The following is a 23298-nucleotide window of genomic DNA, read 5'->3' on the forward strand; positions in this document are numbered from 1 at the left end:
TATTTGATATGATCTTGATTTTGGCTTAAGGGAAAATGGGAGAGATGAATTTCTACTTTGTAGATGTGGAAAAAGAAACACAATGACTTTCAGATAGTCTATGTCCTAAGACGTTGGGAGAAGAAAGAGGAGAGGAAGGGAAAAGGGTTGAATTGAATTAAGTAGTCTAATTTTTCTTTGCACAAGGCCGGAAACCTGAGGCCCTTCAGTGGACAGCCTTAACACAAATTCTGTAATGCATAGAGACAGACCTGCTAATGGTCGTAGTGTGACTGCAGAAGAGGGGAAGAACACGTGTAGAAACGAAAAGTGCCCCAGATCTAAAACTGCTCTGCACGTACGGTCTCTGTGCCGCTAGCTACCTTGGAAGTCCCAGCGGTGAGAGCAGCTTGGGTCTCCACACCTGGAGCCGGCCTCCGCGGCCACGCCCCAGAGGCGGGACGAGCTTTCCTCGCAGCCCCGCCCCTGCCCGCCCTCCTCGCCCTCCTGCGACGCCCTAGAAGCCGGTGGCTGTCGCGAAAACACCGGAAGGAGCTGGAGCCGTTGCGGGAAGTGGCCGGGAGGCTGGTATCCCGCAGGCTGAGCTGCGGGTCCGTTTTCCGGCCATCCAGAAGCGACGCCGCCCCCTCCTAGGCCAGGGGAAGAAAAGAGGAGCTGGTGGGAGGTGCGGCCGCAGGCCACTGTCGGCCGAGCTGGCGGGGCCCGTGGGGAAGGCCGTGGAGGTGAGCGCGTAGCTGTTGGGAGGGGCGCGGGGTCGAAGTGCGCCTCGCCTGCAGCTAGGGATCGGTCTGTGTTTTCGCTCCCGCGCGCCGGGGCTGTGGCTGCTGCAGCGGCCTCTTTTTCTTGGTTCGGGGTGGTGGTGGGTGCGCGGGTGGGTAGAAGGCCTAGGCCCCTCCGGTGCTCTGCGCTGCAGGGATGATTGGTGGCCTCCCCAGTAGGGGCGGTGGAGGATGCGAGTCAGTCGTAGATTTGAGGAAGGGTCCCCAGGGGGCGCTCCCCTGGGAAGCGGGAGGAAGGAGGGGTGAGAAGAGTCCCGAAGCGGGCCTCCTCTCTTTTCCTCGGTCTCCGCATGACGGCTTATCAGCCCTGCACGGTGGGCGCAGGCAACTGAAAGCCCCGCAGTGCGCTGGCTCCTGGGTTCTGGTTTCGCTTTGCGGCGTAGTTGGGGTGATCGGACCCATTCGTGCAGCCCCAGGGGTCCCGTTATTAATTGTTGTCAGCAGGAAAACCTAGGCGTCATCGTCACCGAAATTTTTCTTAGACGAATATTTAATCCTTACTGTTTCACCGGTTACTCCTTGCGGTCTGTCCATCCGCAGCTTTTGTTTGAGTCAGTTTCCATGGTGTGTGGTTTCCCAGACCGTTACTCTTACATATTTTACCTACTACAAAATGCTCTTCATTTGAATATTTACAGGGTGCAAATTGAGCTGTTGGATGACTATGGGTGTTTTGCACTCAAGTATTTTTAGGGTTTACGTCTCATATAATCAGTATAAGGCCGGGAAAATTGGGCCAGAGGGGAAAACGCTGGCAGGAGCATAGGCTCTAAACTTACGATAAGGATCTCTAGACTTATTGCTTATTAGATGTATAGAATAGTAGAATTTTTTAGTTTAATCAGATTATTTTTCTTTTAAGGAAAACTTGTTTCAAAAAATAATGAGGCTGTTCTAGTTCCACTTCTGGTTGAGACAATTGTATCATTTGGAAAGGTCTGACCAAAGCAGATAATAAGCTATTTGATTTGAACCTAATACGAATATTGTTAGTGAATTCATGCTATTAATATAAACATGGGGAAAAGTAGGAATCTTATTGAAAGACAGTGCTAATTTTAAGGAGGAATAATAGTAATAAGTTATACTACACCGGGGGCTTTATGTTATTTAATTTACTTTGGCAGGATTAAAAAAAAAAGGACAGTACAAAAGTATTGCAGGAATAAACTATTTGACCTCTTGCCATATGCAAGAGGGATAGTCTACTTAAGATTGCTTCTTATTTTTGATCTGGTTTATAGCCAGCTTTCATTTTTTTGTCTTGAGCTCTTTATAACTTACACCTTTATAACCTATTTGTAAAAAATAACTGTGCATTTAATGACGTTAGATTGTAGTAAATAGATTATTTTAATCGTTTGAAATTCAGAGTTAAGGAGATAATTTTTACATTTATTTATTGTTAGAATTTTCAGTGACCTTTCACATATACAATCTTATTTGATCCTCATGCCAGTCCTCTGAGTTAGAAATGCCAAGAAGTAAAGTCTTTTCCCATGACAGAAGCATTTCGAGATTGTGTAAGGATCAGAATTTCCCTAAAGCCTGAAATAATCTTGAAGTAACCTTTGATATAAATTGGAATTCAGCTAAGTATTGGAACACTGTGAAGTATAACATGGGACAGACTCTGGACTCTTTGCAAGGAAATGAAGTACATAAATGGTGAAAGATTTTTGGTGAGAAACATGAAATGTAGTCATTTCCCAAAAATAAAGGAATAAGTAACAGCTTTCTTTAGTGTTGTTTTTAAACTTTTTTTTTAAGTCTGCATGTGATTTCAGGAGCATTTTGATAAATAGGTTAGTCCCAAAGAGTCTGAGATAAGCTCAGTTTGTCTATAAAAAGGAGCATGAATTTTGTACTAATACTTAAGAATGCATATATAAAAATAAATGTTCTTTTCAAAAGTTACTCTGGAAGCCTATGTAGGTCAATATCTATGGGTCTATCAGGGAAAGAAAGCCCTTTGGAAAATAAAAAGAATGGAACATGGTTTCTACCCTTAAAGAATTTAAAGTCAGGCTTGTAGTCAAATAGGGTAGGTTTTTACAGAACTGTGGTAAAATGTCTTATGACTATTACAATCAGGAATTTAGGTGAGGGAGACATTACTTGTGATTGAATCTTGATAGAGATGATATTTGAGATGAGTGAGCTTTGCAAGGTTTTCAACAGGTGAATATTGGAGGGCATTTCTAAAAACAATAGATTATTGTGTTCCTGGAAAGGTACAACTTATATTTGAGAAAGGATCAGTACAACAATTTGGCTGATAATAAGTTATGATTTATCTAAGTTAGAAATAGGAGATGAAAAAGACAAATTACGAAGGGCTTCATTGAAAATGTTTGGTTAGAAGAGGTATGTGATCCATATGAATGCAGAATGAGCTGTAATTGGGAGATGATTGAGACCAAGAGAACACTTGGGCAGCTTTAGGTTAAGCAAGATCTTGATAGTGTCACTCTTTTTTTTTTTGCAGTACGCGGGCCTCTCACTGTTGTGGCCTCTCCCGTTGCGGAGCACAGGCTCCGGACGCGCAGGCTCAGCGGCCATGGCTCACGGGCCCAGCCGCTCCGCGGCATGTAGGATCCTCCTGGACCAGGGCATGAACTCATGTCCCCTGCATCAGCAGGCGGACTCACAGCCGCTGCGCCACCAGGGAAGCCCCGATAGTGTCACTTTTGTGGCCCTTGTAGTTTCTCCAAAGTGCTATCTTGTAAGCAGACCTTGAGATAACATGGGTGCAGGTGAGATGCCAGGGAGCACAAGTGAGGGAGTGGGTAAAGAGTCAGGAAAGGGAAAAAAAGCCAGTGATGGGCAACTGGGGGTTAATCCTGTGGAGATTTTTGTAGAGCTGCCTTAGAATTGTCCTACTAACTGAAGGGTAGATGGGGAGTTTTTCCACCTACTCCAGTCCTCACTGATGGAGATTGTTCTTGAAATGTTTCGAGCACTTCCCATTGTCTTAGCTAGGGTTGGGCAGGCTCCTGTTGGTGGAGGTGGGAAGCTGTCAGGATACTATCTGTACCAGCTGCAAGGTGAGCTGAAGGGATGGGGGCCGGATGTCAACTGTGTCTGTTAATAGGCATTCTTATTAAATAATCAAGATGTGAAATAAAAGCCTCAATTTAGGTGGAGATCTAGAAGAAATGTGAGTTGAGAAGTGATGGATAAAAGAAGCAAGCAGTAGAATTTGTTAACTGGTAGAATATAGAAAATGAGGAGGGATGCTAAAATGGCACTGAGGTTTGAGAGTTATGTAACTTGTGATTGAGGAGGGTTGACATAAGGTCACTGACATTCAAATTAGTTATTTCAGGAGAATAAAGGAATTACAGTGTGTTGAAGAGTGTTGATAAAGTAGAGTGTAGGTGACCAGTCATTCAAAAGGGAAAGTAGGGTGGAGATTTGAACAGTGCTGCCACCCCTACTAGATACAGTGTCTGACCCATACTTGATTGAGCCTTTGTTAAATTAGCCTCTAAATGCCTGGGGCTAGCGCGTCCTGAAATATGGCAGTATGGTGAAAATATGAGAATGAATGTGACATAGAATAAGAAGATTTCTTACATTTTTTCACTATTTATAAAATCCTGAAGGAGGAATTGCTAATATTTTTAGTAGAGGCATTATTTAGATGAATAAATTCTGATTCTTTTTTATAATCAGCAATATTCTGGTAAAGAAAAAAATTGACAAAATTTCTTAGAGTGGTTCTCATTTGAATATGGTGGTTGCAATTGTTTTTCCATGATTCTACATGTTCTACTTAAGTAGTTTTAATGACTGTCCCATAATGTTGATATTCTGTTAATTTAATTACCCCTCCATCTTGCTCAGAAGTGACTTAGGGTGAAAATTACCATCAGCTGGTTTGTGCTTCTATTAGAACTCTGTTATATTCATTGATTCTTGTTCTCCATTTCTTTTCCTCTTGCTTCCTCCCTCTTCTCTCTTCCCCCCTGCCTAGTGTTTGTCACAGTTATTTCAACTAGATAAGGCTACAGTTGACTATACTTTGCTGTTATTGGACAGATTTTTTTTCTTTGTGGGAAATGCTGATTAATGTTTACAAATCTTGATTAAGGAATTTTATTTAAAGCGAGGTTGCCGGGTTGGAGCTATGCTTTTGGGTGGTTTATTGTGGCAGTGTTAAGAATAGGTTCTAGAATAGCTAGATTGCAGGTAGAGCAATCAATTAGGAGATTATATAGTTCTCTTAATAGACTCAGTAAGCCTCTCATTAATTAGACTGTTAAGGGTCAAAGGACAGATGTTTTTAAGAAAAGGGAAATTAGAAGATTAGTACTAAATTTCTTTTTCTTTGTTATGGTTTGAACGAAAATTAAGAACGATTAGGGGAAGAGTTATAGGACTGTGAGATCTGTGTGAAGATTTTAAGGAGTTTGTGTTTGCTAGAATATTTGTTTAAAGGACAAGAAACACAGTTCTTAAAAGTGCTCATCAGGGAACTTCCCTGGTGGCACATTGTTTAAGAATCTGCTTGCCAATGCAGGGGACACGGGTTTAAGCCCTGGTCGGGGAAGCTCACATGCCGCGGAGCAACTAAGCCTGTGCACCACAACTACTGAGCCCGTGTGCCACAACTACTGAAGCCTGCGCGCCTAGAGCCCATGATCCGCAACAAAAGAAGCCACCGCAATGAGAAGGCCGTGTACCACAACGAAGAGTATCTCCTGCTCGCCGAAAGTAGAGAAAGCCCGCGCATAGCAACGAAGACCCAACACAGCCATAAATAAATAAATAAATTTAAAAATAAAACAGCGCTCATCAGGGGACTTCCCTGGTGGTGCAGTGGATAAGACTCCACGTCTTATCCACTGGGGGCCTGGGTTCGATCCCTGGTAAGGGAACTAGATCCCACATGTGTGCTGCGACTAAGAGTTCGCATGCCACAACTAAGGAGCCCATGAGCCACAACTTAAGACCCGGCACAACCAAACAAATAAATATATTTTTTTAAAAAGTGCTCATCAGCATATTTTATAGATTAAAAGTCTCCACAGACTCTTATTATGAATTGATTTAGAATAAAATAAACTTTTCTGCCTATTGTACTCTTTGCTGATATTAATACTTCTATTGTCAATGTTTTTGGCTTGCTTTTGTTGTATAGTAATTTTCTTCTATGGTAAATATGGAAAAATAAGCTGTAAGGTTATTTTAATGTTGTATTTTTACAATTAAAATAATTTTGAAACCTAGTATTTAAAATAGTACAGTTGGGCTTCCCTGGTGGCGCAGTGGTTAAGAATCCACCTGCCAGTGCAGGGGACACGGGTTCAAGCTCTGGTCCCAGAAGATCCCACATGCTGCGGAGCAACTAAGCCTGTGCGCCACAGCTACTGAGCCTGCGCTCTAGAGCCTGCGAACTGCAACTACTGAGTCCACATGCCACAACTACTGAAGCCTGCCCACCTAGAGCCCATGTTCCGCAACAAGAGAAGGCACCGCAATGAGAAGCACGTGCACTGCAACGAAGAGCAGCCCCCACTTGCCTCAACTAGAATAAAGCCGCACACAGCAACAAAGACCCAACACAGCTAAAAATAATAAATAAAATTAAAAATAAAATAAAATAGTACAGTTGGGGGCTTCCAGGGTGGTGTAGTGGTTAAGAATCCTCCTACCAATGCAGGGTTTGATCCTTGGTCCGGGAAGATCCCACGTGCCCCGGAACAACCAAGCCCGTGCACCACAACTACTGAGCCTTGCGCTCTAGCACCTGCGAGCCACAACTACTGAAGCCCACGCGCCTAGAGCCCGTGCTCCACAACAAGAGAAGCCACCACAATGAGAAGCCCGCGCACTGCAACAAAGAGTAGCCCCCGCTCGCTGCAACTAGAGAAATCCCAGGCAGAACAACAAAGACCCAATGCAGCCAAAAATAAATAATTATTTTTTAAAAAACAGTTTAAAAAAGTAAAAGATAAAATAGTACAGTTGGACTAGTCAGATTAGTTGTAGTAATGGAACAGTTGTATAGGTTGAAACTACTGACAGACAAATCAGTTTTTCTGCAGTCAGAGAATCTTAGAATTGACTTTAGGGAAAAATGCTGTCCTTTGAAACACCTGACAGTTGGTCTTCCAGCCTCTGTGTGTAACAATGATGGGGAACATCCTACTTCCCAAGGTTGCACCTTCCATTTTTATATAACTCTAATTGTTGAAAATCTTCACCATTGACTGGAGTTGCTATTTCTAAATTTCTCAAGTTACGTAAAAAAGAAAAGATCTCTCTTACTTTGGTCATAATGTCCAAATAATTGGAATGCATGTATCAAGTCCTCCAACTTTTTTTTTTTTTTTGGCTGCTTGGAGCGACTTACGGGATTGTAGTCCCCCAGCCAGGGCCTGGGCAGTGAAAGTGCCGAGTCCTAACCACTGGACCGCCAGGGAACTCCCCTCAAGTCCTCCAACTTTTGCCTTCTGCTGTCTAAACATAACATCCATGCTTTCAATTTTTGCTCATAATAGTTAACATTTATTGAGTGCTTACTCTCACTCTGTTCAAAGTAATGTATATATGTTAACAAATGTGTTATATAACACCCCCCCAACTTCACGAGGTAGATTTTTGTAATTATCTCAATTTTATAGATGAGGGAACTGAGGCACAGAGAAGTGACTTAACCCTGGTCACAAACCTAGGACATAGTGGAGCTTGGATTTGAACCCAGGTAGCCTTGCTCCAGAAACTTTACTTTTAGCCATAGTGTTGTCTTTATGAGGATACAGTTTTCAAATTATTTAAGACTGTCTATGGAAGGCATTTGTATTCTGTAGCTTTTAACGTTCTTCATAAATCAAACGTTCACTAAACAATCTATTTAGTTTATGAGTACAATAAGACTGGCTTCTCTTTTTATTGTGAAACCTATTCTGTTGATAAATTGAGTGAGAACTGCACTGTTGTTTCCTTCGTCTTTTAGCATCTAGAATCTAAATACCTGAAACCATTTTTTTGGCCTTACTTGAGACAGTAGACTCTTTTTTTTTAAATTAATTAATTAATTAATTTATTTTTGGGTGTGTTGGGTCTTCGTTTCCGTGCGAGGGCTTTCTCTAGTTGCGGTGAGCAGGGGCCACTCTTCATCGCGGTACGTGGGCCTCTCACTATCGCGGCCTCTCTTGTTGTGGAGCACAGGCTCCAGATGCTCAGGCTCAGTAGTTGTGGCTCACGGGCCCAGTCGTTCCGCGGCATGTGGGAACCTCCCAGACCAGGGCTCGAATCCGTGTGCCCTGCATTGGCAGGCAGATTCTCAACCCCTGTGCCACCAGGGAAGCCCCTGACAGTAGACTCTTTGAATGCCAATATAGAATACTATATCCATCCTTGTTAATCTTAGCTCATTTTTCTAAATAAAATGTCATTTCTTTAATTATTTTTATAATTTTATAATTAGATTTAACTAGCCTGTCTTCTGTGTCTTTATCCAGATTTTTGTTAAGAATTTTGAACAGTTCTGCCATCTGCTAATACAGAGTTTCTTCTGGATTCATATTAATCTTCTGTGTAACTAATAAATTAGCAACCAGTTCTCATGACAAATTTTTTTGTCACAGTCGCTTGATTCTGATTCTTTATAAATAGCTTTACTTTTTGGAATAGACTAGATAATGGAATACAGGCAGTTTTTCAATATTAAAAGGTTCTCCTTAGGTTACCAACTATGTCTTGATGTGTAACAAATATTAATAACACTGGTCCCTATGCTTTTCCTGTATTAAAACTTGAATGTCTGCTATTCTTTTATTAGGATGACTGGGTCAGAATTTGGGGCCTGAAGATTAGGGGATTGTACTGCTAAAAAGTAATATCTTCCCCACCCCCTTAAAAGTAATATCTTCAGAAGCAGTTTTGAATCTACAGATGGGCACTTGAGCCCCTGCCAAAGCTGTACATCATACAGCATGATGCTGTCATTTCAACCTGGAAGATTTTTCAGTTGTTATTACCATCATTATTGCTGAGGAGATTTCAAATTGTCCAGATAGGGTAGATAGAGGGAAAAGTTGCCTGATAAAAGATTGCAAAGGTCAGGACAAATTGAGGTCAAATTATGGAAAGCCTTAATTTCCATGCACAGTTTGAATATCTTTTGCTCTCTAGTAATTCCCAACCTGTGATCCCCAAGCTTCCAGAGGAGTCTTAGAGTTTTGTAGATTAATAGTTTTGTAGATTTGTATATTTTGGAGATTAAACCCTTGTTGGTTTCTTCACTTGCATATATTTTCTTCCATTCTGAGGGTTGGCTTTTCGTTTTGTTTATGGTTTCCTTTGCTGTGCAAAAGCTTTTAAGTTTAATTAGATCCCATTTGTTTATTTTTGTTTTAATTTTCATTACTCTAGGAAGTGAATCAAAAAAGATCTTGTTGCAGTTTATGTCAAAGTGTGTTCTGCCTATGTTTTCCTATAAGAGTTTTATAGTGTCTGGCCTTACATTTAGGTCTTTGATCCATTTTAAGTTTATTTTTGTGTATGATGTTTGGGAGTGTTCTAATTTCATTCTTTTACATGTAGCTGTCCAGTTTTCCCGGCATCGCTTATTGAAGAGACTGTCTTTTCTCCATTGTATATTCTTGCCTCCTTTGTCATAGATTAGGTGACAATAGGTGCGTGGATTTATCTCTGGGCTTTTTACCCTGTTCCATTGATCTGTATTTCTGTTTTTGTGCCAGTACCATACTCTCTCGATTACTGTAGCTTTGTAGTATAGTCTGAAGTCAGGGAGCCTGATTCCTCCAGTTCCGTTTTTCTTTCTCAAGATTGCTTTGGCCATTTGGGGTCTTTTGTGTTTCCATACAAATTGTAAAATGTTTTGTTCTAATTCTATGAAAAAATGCCATTGGTAATTTGATGGGGATTGCATTGAATCTGTAGATTGCTTTGGGTAGTATAGTCATTTTCACAGTACTGATTGTTCTGATCCAAGAACATGGTATATCTCTCCATCTGTTTGTTCATCTTTGATTTTTTTCATCAGTATCTTATAGTTTTCTTTTTTAAAAAATAAATTTATTTATTTTTATGTATTTGGCTGCGTCGGGTCTTAGTTCCAGTGTGCAGAATCTTCGTTACGGCATGTGGGATCTGTCGTTTCAGTGAGCAGGCTTCTCTCTAGTTGTGGTGTGCGGGCTCTTGAGCGTGGGGGCTCAGTAGTTGCGGCACACGGGCTCTCTCGTTGTGGTGCACAGGCTCCAGAGCATGCAGGCTTAGTTGCCCCGTGACATGTGTGATCTTACTTACGCGACCAGAGATCGAACCCGTGTCCCCTGCATTGGAAGGCGGATTCTTAACCAGTGGACCACCAGGGAAGTCCCAGTATCTTATAGCTTTCTGAGTACAGGTCTTTGGCCTCCTTAGGTAGGTTTATTCATAGGTGTTTTATTCTTTTTTTTGTGATGGTAAATGGGACTATTTCCTTAATTTCTCTTTCTGATCTTTTGTTGTTAGTGTATAGGAATGCAAGAGATTTCTGTGTATTAATTTTGTATCCTGCAACTTTACCAAATTCATTGATTAGCTCTAGTAGTTTTCTAGTAGCATCTTTAGGATTTTCTGTGTATAGTATCATGTTATCTGCAAATTAATTCTCATTAAGCTGTTTAAATACCAGAACATTAATAGCAGAATGGAGAGAACTAATCTTTCTGTAGTCCCCCTTTCTTCTTTGCTGTGAGGCAACATTCTGAGTACATAACCTTCAAAACTGTATTTTTTTCCTTTTACAGTGGATATGTACATACAGATACAATGTGCTATTATGCATGTTTTGTTTTGGGGCTTTATGTTTTTTGAACATTGTTTTCTTATTTTTTTTGTTTTATTTTAACTGAAGTATAGTTAATTTACAATGTTGTATTAGTTTCCGGTGTACAGCAAAGTGATTCTGTTGTACGTATATATATTTTTCACATTTTTTTCCATTATAGTTTATTACAGGATAATTAAATATAGTTCCCTGTGCTATACAGTAGGACCTTGTTTACCTGTTTTATATATAGTAGTTTGTATCTGATAATCCCAAACTCCTAATGTATTCTTTCCTCAGGTTTTAAATTTTTACTTCAGTGGTATCATAGAGAATGTGTTATTTTGCATCTTCCTTTTTTCCATTCAACATTATGTCCTTTAGATCTATTCATGTTGATAAATTATCCATCCAGTTCACGAAGTTAAACTGTTGTGTAGTGTTCAGTCATGAATATATATACATATATATATACGTATATATATGTATATGTATATATATATCCAACCTTGTATTGATGCACTTAAAACGTTTTACAGTCAAAAGTGAGATAATATACTGTCTAGAAAGCAGTGAGAAGAACATTTCCATCCCATTGGCAAACATTGGTATTAAGAAGAAAATGTATAGTTTAAATACTTTTATTATTAAGTAAATAAAACTAAGAGAATTCAGTTCCCATATTTAGGGATTAAGAAAATAAAACAGAAACCAAATAGGACATGGGGATTAAAGGTAAAACTGTAATTAATGGAATTGGAAACAACAAAACAAAAATAGTGGGAAGGATAAATCCCAAAGCTGGTTCTTTGCAAGGACTGATGAATTAGATAAACCTCATATAGAAGCGAAGAAAATGGAGTAAAAATATGCAATATTAGGAATGAGGAAGGAGCCATAATAGATACCCAGGTATAGGAGAGGTTAACGGAATTTTATGCAAACCTTCTTGAGAATACTACATGTTATGCCATGATGCCAAAGTTGAAAGTCAAGATTAATGGATAATTTTTTTTTTTTTTTTTTTTTTTTTGCGCTACGCGGGCCTCTCACTGTTGTGGCCTCTCCCGTTGCGGAGTACAGGCTCCGGACGCGCAGGCTCAGCGGCCATGGCTCATGGGCCCAGCCGCTCTGCGGCACGTGGGATCTTCCCGGACCGGGGCACGAACCCATGTCCCCTGCATCGGCAGCCTCAACCACTGCATCGGCAGACTCTCAACCACTGCGCCACCAGGGAAGCCCTAATGGATAATTTTATACCAAAATATAAATTAATAAAATTGACCCAAGAAGCAGAAAAGTTGACCAGTTCTTGCTCAAGGATTGAAAAGGTCATTGAAGATCTGTTCTTGAAAGAGGCAGCATAACAGATGGTTTCACAGCTGACTTTTATTTAGTTTATAAACAACATATAGTTTTTTTAAAAAACTGTATTGTATGTTATTAAAGATGCAAAGCTACTCAGTGCATTCTGTGAAGTACACATATTGGATTGGCCAAAAAGTTCGTACGGGTTTCTCCATAAGATGTTACAAACTTTTTGGCCAGCCCGATACTTTTATCCCTGATTAAAAATGCTATCAAAAAAGGTCAATCTCACTTACATCTAGAAATGCAAAATTTCTAAACACAATATTAGCCAATAGAATCTAGATATGAAATAACGGACTAATAGTACATTTTGACCCAGTAGGGTGTATTACATCAGTGCAAGGATCCTTAGTATCAAGTCTGTTAATATAATAGATAATATCAACAAATGAAACAAGGAGTCTAGGAAGCCATCAGTAGCTGCTGAAAAGACAAAAAACATCTTTATTGGAGTATAATTGCTTTACAATGTTGTGTTAGTTTCTGCTGTATAACAAAGTGAATCACCTATATGCATATGTATATCCCCATATCTCCTCCCTCTTGAGTCTCCCTCCCACCCTCCTTATCCCACCCCTGTAGGTGGTCACAAAGCACCAAGCTGATCTCCTTGTGCTATGCAGCTGCTTCCCACTAGGTATCTATTTTACATTTGGTAGTGTATATATGTCAGTGTTACTCTTTCACTTCATCCCACCTTCCCTTTCCCCATGTCCGCAAGTCCATTCTCCACATCTGTGTCTTTATTCCTGTCCTGCCCATAGGTTCATGAGAACCATTTTTTTTTTTTTAAGATTCCATATATATGTGTTAGCATGTGGTATTTGTTTTTCTCTTTCTGGCTTACTTCAGTCTGTATGACAGACTCTAGGTCCATCCACTTCACTACAAGTAACTCAATTTCGTTTCTTTTTATGGCTGAGCAATATTCCATTGTATATATGTGCCACATCTTCTTTATCCATTCATCTGTCTATGGACACTTAGGTTGCTTCCATGTCCTGGCTATTGTAAATAGTGCTACAGTGAACATTGTGTTACATGACTCTTTTTGAATTATGGTTTTCTCAGTGTATATGTTTGGGATTGTTGGGTTATGTAGTAGTTCTATTTTTAGTTTTCTAAGGAACCTCCATACTGTTCTTCATAGAGGCTGTGTCAATTTACATTCCCACCAACAGTGCAAGAGGGTTCCTTTTTCTCCACACCCTCTCCAGCATTTGTTTCTTGTAGACCTTGTGATAATGGCCATTCTGACCAGTGTGAGGTGATACCTCATTGTAGTTGTGATTTGCCTTTCTCTAATGATTAGTGATGTTGAGCATCTTTTTTTTTTTTTTTTTCTGTACGCAGGCCTCTCACTGCCGTGGCCTCTCCTGTTGCGGAGCACAGGCTCCGGACGCGCAGGCTCAGCGGCCATGGCTCACAGGCCCAGGCGCTCCGTGGCATGTGGGATCTTCCCGGATGGGGGCACGAACCCGTGTCCCCCGCATCAGCAGGCAGACTCTCAACAACTGCGCCACCAGGGAAGCCCGAGCATCTTTTCATGTGTTTGTTGGCAATCTGTATACTTTATTTGGAGAAATGTCTGTTTAGGTCTTCTGCCCATTTTTGAATTGGGTTTTTTGATACTAAGCTGAATGAGCTGCTTGTATATTTTGGAGATTAATCCTTTGTCAGTTGCTTCGTTTGCAAATATTTTGTCCCATTCTGAGGGTTGTCTTTTTGTCTTGTTTATGGTTTCCTTTGCTGTGCAAAACCTGTTAAGTTTCATTAGGTCCCATTTGTTTATTTCTGTTTTTATTTCCATTTCTCTAGGAGGTGGGTCAAAAAGGATCTTGCTGTGACTTATGTCAGAGAGTGTTCTGCCTGTGTTTTCCTCTAAGAATTGTAGTGTCTGGCCTTACATTTAGGTCTTTAATCCATTTTGTGTTTATTTTTGTGTATGGTGTTAGGAAGTGTTCTAGTTTCATTCTTTTACATGTAGCTGTCCAATTTGCCCAGCACCACTTATTGAAGGGACTGTCTTTTCTCCATTTTATACTCTTGCCTCCTTTATCAAAGATAAGGTGACCATATGTGCGTGGGTTTATCTCTGGGCTTTCTATTCTGTTCCATTGATCTATGTTTCTGTTTTTTGTGGCAGTACCATACTGTCTTGATTACTGTAGCTTTGTAGTATAGTCTGAAGTCAGGGAGCCTGATTCCTCCAGCTCTGTTATTCTTTCTCAAGATTGCTTTGGCTATTCGGGGTCTTTTGTGTTTCCATACAAATTGTGAAATTTTTTGTTCTAGTTCTGTGAAAAATGCCATTCGTAGTTTGATAGGGATTGCACTGAATCTGTAGATTGCTTTGGGTAGTCCAGTCACTTTTACAATGTTGATTCTTCCAATCCAAGGATGTGGTATATCTCTCCATTTGTTTGTATCATCTTTAATTTCTTTCATCAGCATCATAGTTTTCTGTGTACAGGTCTTTTGTCTCCTTAGGTAGGTTTATTCCTAGGTGTTTTAGTCTTTTTGTTGCAGTGGTAAATGGGAGTGTTTCCTTAATTTCTCTTTCAGATTTTTCATCATTAGTGTATAGGCATGCAAGAGATTTCTGTTCATTAATCTTGTATCCTGGTACTTTACCAGATTCATTGATTAGCTCTAGTAGTTTTCTGGTAGCATCTTTAGGATTTTCTATGTATAGTATCATGTCATCTGCAAACAGTGAAAGCTTTACTTCTTCTTTTCTCATTTGGATTCCTTTCATTTCGTTTTCTTCTCTGATTGCTGTGGGTAAAACTTCCAAAATATGTTGGATAATAGTGGTGAGAGTGCGCAACTTTGTCTTGTTCCTGATCTTAGAGGAAATGGTTTCAGTTTTTCACCATTGAGAATGATGTTGCCTCTGGGTTTGTCATATATGGCCTTTATTATGTTGCAGTAAGTTCCCTCTATGCCTACTTTCTGGAGTGTTTTTATCATAAATGGGTGTTGAATTTTGTGGAAAGCTTTTTCTGCGTTTATTGAGATGATCATATGGTTTTTATTTTTCAGTTTGTTAGTATGGTTTATCACATTGTTTGATTTGCGTATATTGAAGAGTCCTTGCATTCCTGGAATAAACCCCACTTGATCATGGTGTATGATCCTTTTAATGTGTTGTTGGATTCTGTTTGCTAGTATTTTGTTGAGGATTTTTGCATTTATGTTCATCAGAGATATTGGCTTGCAGTTTTCTTTTTTTGTGACATCTTTGTCTGGTTTAGGTATCAGGGTGATGGTGGCCTCATAGAATGAGTTTGGGAGTGTTCCTCCCTCTGCTATATTTTGGAAGAGTTTGAGAAGGATAGGTGTTAGCTCTTTTCTAAATGTTTGATAGAATTCGCCTGTGAAGCCATCTGGCTCTGGGCTTTTGTTCGTTGGAAGATTTTCAATCACAGTTTCAGTTTCAGTGCTTGTGATTCGTCTGTTTATATTTTCTGTTCCTTCTTGGTTCAGTCTCAGAAGGTTGTGCTTTTCTAAGAATTTGTCCATTTCTTCCAGGTTGTCCATTTTATTGGCATATAGTTGCTTGTAGCAATCTCTCATGATCCTTTGTATTTCCGCAGTGTCAATTGTTACTTCTCATTTTTCATTTCTAATTCTGTTGATTTGAGTCTTCTCCCTTTTTTTCTTGATGAGTCTGGCTAATGGCTTATCAATTTTGTTTATCTTCTCAAAGAACCAGATTTTAGTTTGATTGATCTTTGCTATTGTTTCCTTCATTTCTTTTTCATTTATTTCTGATCTGATCTTTATGATTTCTTTCGTTTTGCTAACTTTGGGGGGGTTTTGCTTCTTTTTTCTTTAATTGCTTTAGGTGTAAGTTTAGGTTGTTTATTTGAGATTTTTTTTGTTTCTTGAGGTAGGATTGTATTGCTTTTAACTTCTCTCTTAGAACTGCTTTTGCTGCATCCTATAGGTTTTGGGTCATCATTGTTTTCATTGTCATTTGTTTCTAGGTATTATTTGATTTCCTCTTTGATTTCCTCAGTGATCTCTTGGTTATTTAGTGACGTATTATTTAGACTCCATGTTTTTGTATTTTTTACAGTTGTTTTCCTGTAATTGATATCTATTCTCATAGTGTTGTGATCAGAAAAGATACTTGATATGATTTCAGGTTTCTAAAATTTACCAAGGCTTGATTTGTGACCCAAGATATGGTCTATCCTGGAGAATGTTCCATGCACAGTAGAGAAGAAAGTGTATTGTGTTGTTTTTGGATGGAATGTCCTACAAATATCAATTAAGTCCATCTTGTTTAATGTGTCATTTAAAGTTTTTGTTCCTTATTTATTTTCATTTTGGATGATCTGTGCATTGGTGAGTGTGGGATATTAAAGTCCCCTACTATGATTGTGTTACTATTTCCTCTTTTATGGCTGTTAGCATTTGCCTTATGTATTGAGGTTCTCCTATATTGGGTGCATAAATATTTACAGTTGTTATATCTTCTTGGATTGATCCCTTGATCATTTTGTAGTGTCCTTCATTGTCTCTTTTAATAGTCTTTATTTAAAGTCTATTTTGTCTGATACAAGAATTGCTACTCCAGCTTTCTTTTGATTTCCATTTGCATGGAATATCTTTTTCCATCCCCTAACTTTCAGTCTGTATGTGTCCCTAGGTCTGAAGTGGGTCTCTTTTAGACAGCAGATATATGGGTCTTGTTTTTGTATCTGTTCAGCCAGTATATGTGTTTTGCTTGGAGCATTTATCCATTTACATTTAATGTAATCATCAATATGTATGTTCCTATTACCATTTTCTTCATTATTTTGGGTTTGTTTTTGTAGGTCTTTTCCTTCTCTTGTGTTTCCTTCCTAGAGAAGTTCCTTTAGCATTTGTTGTAAAGTTGGTTTGGTGGTGCTGAATTCTCTTTACTTTTGCTTATCTGTAAGCATTTTAATTTCTCCATTGAATTTGAATAAGATCCTTGCTGACTAGAGTATTCTTTGTTGTAGGTTTTTCCCTTTCATCACTTTGAATATGTCCTGCCACTCCCTTCTGGCTTGCAGAGTTTATTCTGAAAGATCATCTGTTAACCTTATGGGTATTCCCTTGTATGTTATTTGCTGCTTTTCTCTTGCTGCTTTTAATATTTTTTTTGTAGTTAATTTTTGATAGTTTGATTAATATGTGTCTCAGAGTGTCTCTCTTTGGGTTCATCCTGTATGGGACTCTCTGTGGTTCCTGCACTTGATTGACTATTTCATTTCCCATGTTAGGGAAGTGTTCGACTATAATCTCTTCAGATATTTTCTCAGTTCCTTTCTTTTTCTCTTCTTCTTCTGGGACCCCTAAAATTGAATGTTGGTGCGTTTAATGTTGTCCCAGACGTCTCTGAGACTGTCCTCAATTCTTTTCATTCTTTTTTCTTTATTTTGCTCCCTAGTAGTTATTTCCACCATTTTATCTTCCAGGTCAGTTATCTGTTCTTCTGCCCTGTTATTCTGCTATTGATTCCTTCTACAGTATTTTTAATTTCAGTAATTGTGTTGTTAATCACTGTTTGTTTCCTCTTTAGTTCTTCTAGAACCTTGTTAAATATTTCTTGTGTTTTCTCCATTGTGTTTCCGAGATTTTGGATCATCTTTACTATCATTAGTCTGAATTCTTTTTCAGGTAGGTTGCCTATTTCGTCTTCATTTATTTGGTCTTGTAGGTTTTTACCTTGCTCCTTCATCTGTAACATATATATATATATTTTTTTTTAAATTAAATTAAATTTATTTATTTATTTTTGGCTGTGTTGGGTCTTCGTTTCTGTGTGAGGGCTTTCTCTAGTTGCGGCGAGCAGGGGCCACTCTTCATCGCGGTGTGCGGGCCTCTCACTGTCGTGGCCTCTCTTGTTGTGGAGCACAAGCTCCAGATGCGCAGGCTCAGTAGTTGTGGCTCACAGGCTTAGTTGCTCCATGGTATGTGGGATCTTCCCAGACCAGGGCTTGAACCCGTGTCCCCTGCATTGGCAGGCACATTCTCAACCACTGCACCACCAGGGAAGCCCTGTAACATATTTTTTTGTCGTTTCTTTTCTTCTTTCTTTTTTTTTTTGATGGATGGATGGTGCTGTATTCCTGTCTTACTGGTTGTTTGGCCTGAGACATCCAGCAATAGAGTTTGGAGGCAGTTGGTTAGAGCTGGGTCTTGGTGCTGAGATGAGGACCTCTGGGGGGCCTCACTCTGGTTAATATTCCCTGGGGTCTGAAGTTCTCTGTTAGTCCAGTGAGTTTGACCTGGAACTCCCACCATGGGAGCTTGGGCCCGACCTCCAGCTTGGGAATTGAGATCCCGCAAGATGGTCGCTGGGGGTTCCTCCCGTCCCCTTAGGTCTCCGTGGTCCCCCACCAGTGCCTGGTAGGTGCCCTAATTGTGAGGAGATGTGAATTCCACGTCCTCCTAGTACACCATCTTGACTCCGCCGTGAAAAGACATTCGATAGAGTTCATTAATACCATTTCTAACTAATATAATAATATAAATCAACTATACTTCAGTTTTTAAAATTAATTTATTTTATTTTTGACTGCATCGGGTCTTTGTTTTTCTAGTGGCCAGCGGTGGCAACTCTTCATTGTGGTGCGCGGGCTTTTCATTTCAGTGGCTTCTCTTGTTGCAGAGCACAGGCTCTAGGCACGTGGGCTTCAGTAGTTGCAGCACAGGGGTTCAGTAGTTGTGGCTCTCAGGTTCTAGAGCACAGGGTCTGTAGTTGTGGCGCATGGGCTTAGTTGCTCTATGGCATGTGGGATCTTCCTGGAGCAGGGGCTTGAAGCTGTGTCCCCTGCATTGGCAAGCAGATTCTTAACCAGTGTGCCACCAAGGAAGTCCCTGTACTTCAATTTAAAAGACCATTTCTGATTTTTAAAATGTAAGTACACTAAGAATGGAAAAAAATTATAGCAGATATCCTAAATGGCAAAACATTAATATAAGGACCCTGACATGGATGCTTACAGTCACCTTTATATTCAGGATTGCCTTTAGAGGTTCTAATAAATGCATTAAAACAGTAAAATTAAATAGCTGGTAGTAATATTGGAACAGAAGAGGTAAAATTATCAGGTTGTCTAGTGTACTTAGAGAGTAGACAAGGAAATGGAAATGGAACAGTGAAGGAAGTATGTTTTTACAGTTATCAAACTATTCTGTGTAGAATATTAGTCTCTGAATTAGATTAATATAATATGGGCATAGACAGATGAGTTTAAAAAAATAGAAAATCCAGAAATATTTTATGTGCCAATTTAATAAAGAATAAAGATAGGATTATAATTCAGTGGGAAATGTGTTGATTGTATAATAAAGGCACTGGTACAAATGTCTGCCCATCTGGAAGAAAATAAAATTGGATTCCTGTCTTAAGATAAACTCCAGATAGATTAAAAGCCTTGTTAAAAAAAAATTTAAGGGTATTCTACAGCTTTAGCTCTATAAATTAGGGTGAAGGAAACCTTAGGATTGGAAACTCAGATGCTATTATAGAATGAGATCTGATTTTATAAATGCAAACTTTTAATAATAAAGCATACCATAAGGAAGTTAACAATAGTTTTGGCACTAAGGTAGACATATAGACTAATGGAAAAGCATAGAGCCCAAAATAACGCATACATATAGTCATATTTTAAGAAAATCTATTATCAGCTTTACTGAGGTATAATTGACAAAAATATTTTTAGGCTTTTTTTTTTTTTTTTTTTTTGCGGTACGCGGGCCTCTCACTGTTGTGGCCTCTCCTGTTGCGGAGCGCAGGCTCTGGGCGCACAGGCTCAGTGGCCATGGCTCACGGGCCTAGCCGCTCCACAGCATGTGGGATCTTTCTGGACCGGGGCACGAACCCGTGTCCCCTGCATCGGCAGGCGGACTCTCAACCATGACGCCATCAGGGAAGCCCCTGACAAAAATTTTTATATATAAGGTGTACAATGTGGCAGTTTCATATAAACATACATTGGAAAGTAATTACCACAGTCAAGCTAGTTAGCATTCATTACCTCATGTAGTTACTTTAATTTTTTTTTCTTGTCATGCCCCCACCCCTTCCCCTTTGGCAGCCACCTGTTCTCTGTGTTTATGTGTTCGTTTCTGTTTTGTTTTTTAGATTCCATGTATACGTATTTGTCTTTCTTATTTTGACTTATTTCACTTAGTATAATACCCTCTAGGTCAATCCATGTAGTCACAAATGGCAAGGTTTCATTCTTTTTTATGGCTGAGTAGTATTCCATTTTGTGTGTGTGTGTGTGTGTGTGTGTGTGTGTGTGTGTGTGTATATACACACCCCACATATTTTTTATCCATTCATCTGTTGATGGATACTTAGGTTGTTTCCATATTTTGGCTGTTGTAAATAATATTGCATTAACATAGGGATGCCCATGTATGTTTTTGAATTAGTGTTTTTGTTTTCTTCAGAAAAGTATGCAGAAGTGGAATTGCTGGATCATATGATAGTTCTATTTTTAATTTTTTGAGGAACTTCCATACTGTTTCCCATAGTGGCTGTACCAATTTTCAGTCCCACCAACAGGGCACAAGGGTTCCCTTTTCTCCACATCCTCACCAACACTTGTTTGTTGTCCTTTTGATAATAGGCATTTTGACAGGTATGAGGTGATATCTCATTGCAGTTTTGATTTGCATTTGCCTGATGATTAGTGATGCTGAGCATCTTTTCATGTGTCTCTTGGCTACCTGTATGTCTTTTATGGAAAATGTCTATTTAAAATGCCCGTTTTTAAATCAGGTTGCTTGCATCTTTGATGTTGGGTTGTATGAGTTTTTTGTATATTTTGGATATTGATCCCTTATCAAATAAGGGGCAATTGTGGGGTCTTCTGTTGTGGCAGCGCTGACTGCTGTGGGTGTGCTAGTGGCTGGGGCTGGCCCCTGGCCTGGTTGGCTGCCAGGTGCTGCCTCTTGTAGAGGTTGCCAGTCAAGAGTGGAGTTTTGTTTCCTGCAGACCGCCAGCTTTCCCATACTCAAGCCCTGCTGGCCTTCAGAGCTAGATATTCTGGGGGCTCATTTTCACTGTGCAGATCCCTCAGGCTGGAGAGCCCAGTGTGGGGCTCAGAACCTTCACTCCTTGTGGAGAAACTCTGTAGTAGTGATTTCTTTTTTAATATTCCTTATTTTTGGCTGTGTCTGGTCTTAGTTATGGTACGTGGGATCTTTCATTGTGGCACGTGGACTCTTCATTGTGGCGCGTGGGCTTCTCTCTAGTTGTGGTGTGCAGGCTCTCTAGTTTAGTTGTGGCTTGTGGGCTCAGTAGTTGCGGTGCACAGGCTTAGTTGCCCTGCAGCATGTGTGGTCTTAGTTGCCCAACCAGGGATCCAACCTGCGTCCCCTGCACTGGAAGGTGGATTCTTAACCACTGGACCACCAGGGAATTCCCTGCAATTGTGATTATTCTCTTGTTTGTGGGTTGCCTACCAGGCATGTGGGTCTTGACTATATTGCATCTCTGCTCCTTCTATCTATTTCATGGTTCCTTCTTCATATCTTTAGTTCTGGAAAATCTTTTCTGCTAGTCTTCAGGTCATTCTTATAGATAGTTGCTCTGTAAATAGTTGTAATTTTTGTGTGTGTGCGGAAGGAGGTGAGCTCGGGGTCTGCCTACTTCACCATCTTAGTAAAGTATCCCCTGGTCAAATGTTTTTTGTCAAGAGTGCCAAGACCATTCAGTGGGAGAAAAAACAGTCTTTTCAAGAAAGGGTATTGGGCAAACTGTATATCCATATGCAAAAATATGACATTGGATCCCTACCTTACACAAACATACAAAAATTGACTTTAGTGGATCAAAGGCCTAAACATAAGAACTAAAACTCTTAGAAGAAAACATAGAGGGGGGAACTGTGACATTGGATTTGGCAGCGACTTCTTGGATCTGACACTAAAAGCACAGGTCACAAAAGTAGTAATTAGATAACTTGGATTATATCAGTTAGAAACTTCTGTGCATCAAAGGACACAGTCAACAGAGTGAAAAGGCCACCTATGGAATGGGCGAAAATATTTGCAAATCGTGTGTCTGGTAAGGAGCTAAATATCCAGAGTACATAAAGGACTCCTACAACTGAACAACAAAAAAGCAAAAACGCGATTAAAAAAATGGCTCAAGTACTTGAATAGACTTTTCTCCAAAGAAGGTATATAAATAAATGCCTAACAAGCACATGAAAAGATGCTCAACATTACTAATTGCAAAAATGCAAATCAAAACCACAGTGAGATATCACCGCAATTGAATGTTATTCAGTCTGGAAAAGGAAGGAGATCCTGGCCCAAGCTATAAAAATCAATGAACTTTGAGGACATTATGCTAAGTAAAATAAATCACAAAGAAAATACTCTATTTCACTTGCGAAGTACCCTGACTAGTCAAATTTGTAGAGACAAAAAGTGAAATGGTGGTTGCCAGTGGTTGGTGGGAGGGGGAATGGAGAGTTGCTGTGTAATGCTGTGGAGTTTCACTTTTGCAAGATGGGGTGAGTTCTGGAGATTGATTGCCCAACAGTGTGAGTGTACTTAATGCTACTGAACTGTACATTTAAAAATGGTTAGGATGGGCTTCCCTGGTGGCGCAGTGGTTGAGAGTCCGCCTGCGGATGTAGGGGACACGGGTTCGTGTCCCGGTCCGGGAAGATCCCATATGCCCGAAGCGGCTGGGCCCGTGAGCCATGGCCACTGAGCCTGCGCGTCCGGAGCCTGTGCTCCGCAACGGGAAAGGCCACAACAGTGAGAGGCCTGCGTACGGGAGAAAAAAAAAAAAAAAAATGGTTAGGATGATAAACTTATGTGTATTTCATCAAAATTAAAAACTTAATAGACAAATAGTAAGTTTGAAAAATGGTTGCAGTATAGAAGACAGGATTCTGTTTACAAGAAGAGGCTATCAACCCAATTGTAAAAAGGGCAAAGATTTAAAGAGCCATTAAATAAAATAACAAATCTAGGAGGCTATAAAATTCATGAAAAGACAGTCTCACAGGTTGTCAAGGTAATGCAAATTAAAGAGTCTTGTGCTCCGCTGACTGAGCTAGCCACGCATGTCAAGGCAATGCAAATTAAATACTAGTGAAATGTAACAGCATACCTATCAAATGACAACAGTTAAAAAAAAGAAAGTAATACCTTTACTAGTATAGAAAATGGTGTTGATGTGCAGAAAATGGTATTCCCTTATGAGTGGAAATATGAATTGTTATAGCATTTTTGGAAAGTAATATTGTAAAATCTATTTTTATAAATTGGCCCATGTAATACAAATATAAAAGCCCACCCATTATGTTTACGTGGATTTTTTAGTGGCAGAATATGGAAGCA

At 39.8% G+C, this 23298-nt stretch overlaps 1 protein-coding gene across 4 annotated transcripts in view; it reads left to right on the forward strand.

The window, feature by feature from the left end:
- Positions 1-523: 523 nt before the first annotated feature.
- USP33 (ubiquitin specific peptidase 33) overlaps positions 524-23298 on the forward strand; it is a 70497-nt gene continuing 47722 nt past the window's right edge. For 2 of the 4 annotated variants that reach the window (XM_022581043.3, XM_022581044.3), the window contains exon 1: positions 524-722. The gene's annotated coding sequence lies outside the window, so the exon portion shown is untranslated. The remainder of the gene's footprint in view (positions 723-23298) is intronic. The other 2 variants (XR_002645655.3, XR_016394937.1) reach the window with 1 other exon arrangement.

The sequence above is a fragment of the Delphinapterus leucas genome, chromosome 1 (genome assembly GCF_059928025.1).
Source record: "Delphinapterus leucas isolate spDelLeu-1000000601 "Yukka" chromosome 1, BTC_Dleu_Yukka2, whole genome shotgun sequence".
Lineage (NCBI taxonomy): Eukaryota > Metazoa > Chordata > Mammalia > Artiodactyla > Monodontidae > Delphinapterus > Delphinapterus leucas.